Genomic DNA, 3,396 nt, shown 5'->3' with positions numbered 1-3,396 from the left:
GCCTCCAGGCGGCCATGTTGGAAGACCACCACATTAATTCTAGAAGCAGAGACTTAATGTATAGTGGACCATAGGCGGAAATCCCAGGGGGGACGGGGGACACACGAGCCCCGCCATCCTGGAAAAAATATGATTTGTCCCCCCAATATATCACTGTAAACATAACTATGTAATATCAATAATATTAATAATACGCAATGAAAGCACTTGTGCGGATTATAACCACTTAATAGTGTGTTTTTACGTTTCAAAAGATTGCGAACCCCCGCCCTTTGCCTCACAATGGTTTGATCCACTGCCTCCCACCCCCCAGCAGTGGCACATGATGCAGGTACTGTGCATGTGTGGGAGTCTGACAGAGTCTGTTGTTGGTGGCTGACCTCCAGTAAGTAGTTCAAACAAAGGATATGTTAGACATTTCTTTACTTCTACCACTCAATACAAGAAAACACATTTATAACCGTCACCAGACCTAATTTTCGCTGCATTAAATTACAGATCACTCTCTATGATAGCTAGCGGTTAGCTTATGTTTGCTAGCTAGCTACAGTAACATCAACCAGTGTTTGCAGCTATTTGAATTTGAGTCAATGAGAGAAGCTAGCAATGCAATGTAGTGTTCCTTAGCTCGTAAGGTAACAGAGGGTTCATGTCTACCGTCTGAAAGGCCCTCAATGCACATAACTAACGTGAGGTTGACCCAGTCAATCTCACCATAGCGATGTTGTTTTATGTTGGCAGGGTTCACACACACAATAGCTACATTTGCAGAGCTAGCGAGCAAACTAAAGAAAACATTAACTATCAAGCTAGCTAGTACCTATTCAATTTATGTGGCATGGTCAAAGATGAATCTTTGCAATCGTCAGTTTATTCCAAGATCAGCATGCAGCTGTAGTGCTTCGAAGTCCCTGTGATAAGGTTAGCGATAAACTGAACTCCAAACTGAACAGAACTCTTCTACCATTGTCTTAAATATCTTTAATGGTCTCGTTGCAAAACACTAAATTGACGCTAGGGGACTTTGAAGCACCTGTGTGCCGATCTTGGAGTAAACTGACTATAGCAAAGATTATAGCAAACACCACAGAAACGGAATTGGTGCTCGCTAGCTCTGCAAATTCAGCTATTGTTGGAAGCCACCCAATATAAAACATAAACTATATTACAATTACAAAAGGTTGCAGCATACGTTGTGTAAATGGTGAACTCATACAGCTGTCAACCCTTGTCACTGCAATCCGGTCAGCTAGCTACCTTTTAGATCGAAGCCCATATAGAATGATAGCAGATGATAGAAGCCCATCTAGAATGATAGAAGATGATAGAAGCCCATATAGAAGATAATAGATAATAGAAGCCCATATAGAAGATGATAGATGATAGAAGCACATATAGAAGATAATAGATGATAGAAGCCCATATAGAAGATAATAACTAATAGAAGCCCATATAGAAGATAATAGAAGCCCATATAGATGATAGAAGCCCATCTCATACTGTAAATAACCTGCACACTGTGTGTGTATGTGTGTGTGTGTGTGTGTGTGTGTAGCCAGCCAGGTAGAAAAAAGACAGACATCAAGAGTATTTTCAGTAAACCAAAATGCAAAGTAAGAACCCCCTTCTAGTCTAATATCTCAAAGACTTGTTGATAAAATGTTCATAAGAAAGAAGTGAAATGATAATGGAAATGTTTCATAATGATGTCATTAGGCAGAGCAGGCAACAGATGGCACACAGACAGCAGAGCTGGGGACAGATGGGCAAGGACAGACTGGCAGAGACTGATATGCAGGGACAGAGTGGCAGAGACATGGAGTCTCAGGTAAGTTTGTTGAGTCTTTGTTTGGCAACATTATGAAAGGTTCTCCATTTTTTAGACTTGTAAAATAGGGACATAATTGGAAAATGCCATGGATACCCCCACTCTCAACATAAACTGGTGACTGAACTAAAGGCAATGGTATTGCTGTTGTGATTAATTGTGTAGTTTTGGGTACCAGTAGTTAGGAGTATGGTAAACACCTTATTTATTTTCTAGGAGACACACTGTGAGTCAGTGAGGGTGGTGAAAGGGAAAGAGCAACGGAGAGAGACTTCAGAGGACAGTGTCACAGCCACGGCGGGACCAGGTGTCAACCTTGTTGCCAGCAGCACCAGTATAGGGGACAGTGGCAGAGCATTGTCCAGTTACCTGAGTGATGGTACAAAACCATATCAGCCACACCCACAATTTATAGAACCGCAAACTCTTGCCAACAGAGTGTTGAGGTTTCAAGAGAGATGGTTTCGCGATTTCCCCTGGCTACATTATAATCCATCAATAAAAGGAGTGTTGTGTTTTCACTGTAGCCAAGGGTTTTCCCTCCTGTCTCAGCCTCCAGTATTTATGCTGCAGTAGTTTATGTGCCGGGGGGCTAGGGTCAGTCTGTTTCATCTGGAGTATTCTCTTGTCTTATCCGGTGTCCTGTGTGAATTTAAATATGCTCTCTCTAATTCTCTCTTTCTCTCTTTCTTTCTTTCTCTCTGAGGACCTGAGCCCTAGGACCATGCCTCGGGACTTCCTGGCATGATGACTCCTTGCTGTCCCCAGTCCACCTGGCCATGCTGCTGCTCCAGTTTCAACTGTTCTGCCTGCGGCCACGGAACCCTGACCTGTTCACCGGACGTGCTTGTTGCACCCTCGACAACTACAATGATTATTATTATTTGACCATGCTGGTCATTTATGAACATTTTAACATCTTGACCATGTTCTGTTATAATATCCACCCGGCACAGCCAGAAGAGGACTGGCCACCCCTCATAGCATGGTTCCTCTCTAGGTTTCTTCCTAGGTTTTTGGCCTTTCTAGGGAGTTTTTCCTAGGGAGTTTTTCCTAGCCACCGTGCCTCTTTCACATGCATTGCTTGCTGTTTGGGGTTTTAGGCTGGGTTTCTGGGTTTCTGTACAGCACTTTGAGATTTCAGCTGATATACGAAGGGCTATATAAATACATTTGATTTGATTTGATATGTTGGCTGAAGAGTGGATGTTGCCTTCATTAGTGCAGGATTTAGGAACTGGTGGAAAAGCCATTGTGAAATTCACAGCACATCAAAACTGCCAAACCAACCGCCACTTTATAACTGTAACAGCACACCAAATAAATCTAATCATTGCCCAGTTATCCAGCACGTGGGGTAAACAGCAGAAATGACGAAAGCTACCTTGCACTGTATGAGAAAGCAACAACAGTGATTGACTCCATTGAATCCATTGAGACACACTCAAGATGATTTGCTGTCAAAGCAGTGGATCACTATAGGGCAGAATTTTTTTAGTGTTGGACGGTGTGGAGGTTCAGTTTGGCGACCGTTTTGACCAGGACAGTCTAAACATCCTGCAAAAGTT

General features: G+C 42.8%; 1 long non-coding RNA gene across 1 annotated transcript; it reads left to right on the top strand.

Moving 5' to 3' along the window:
- The first annotated feature begins 245 nt into the window (after positions 1-245).
- Positions 246-2,352, top strand: LOC115202389 (uncharacterized). The gene is made up of 4 exons (XR_003879960.1): positions 246-385; positions 1,556-1,613; positions 1,717-1,828; positions 2,045-2,352. It is a non-coding gene; the product is annotated as an uncharacterized LOC115202389 (long non-coding RNA).
- Positions 2,353-3,396: the final 1,044 nt, after the last annotated feature.

Source organism: Salmo trutta, chromosome 11, assembly GCF_901001165.1.
Source record: "Salmo trutta chromosome 11, fSalTru1.1, whole genome shotgun sequence".
Classification (NCBI taxonomy): domain Eukaryota; kingdom Metazoa; phylum Chordata; class Actinopteri; order Salmoniformes; family Salmonidae; genus Salmo; species Salmo trutta.
This window is presented reverse-complemented; position numbering and strand designations above follow the sequence as displayed.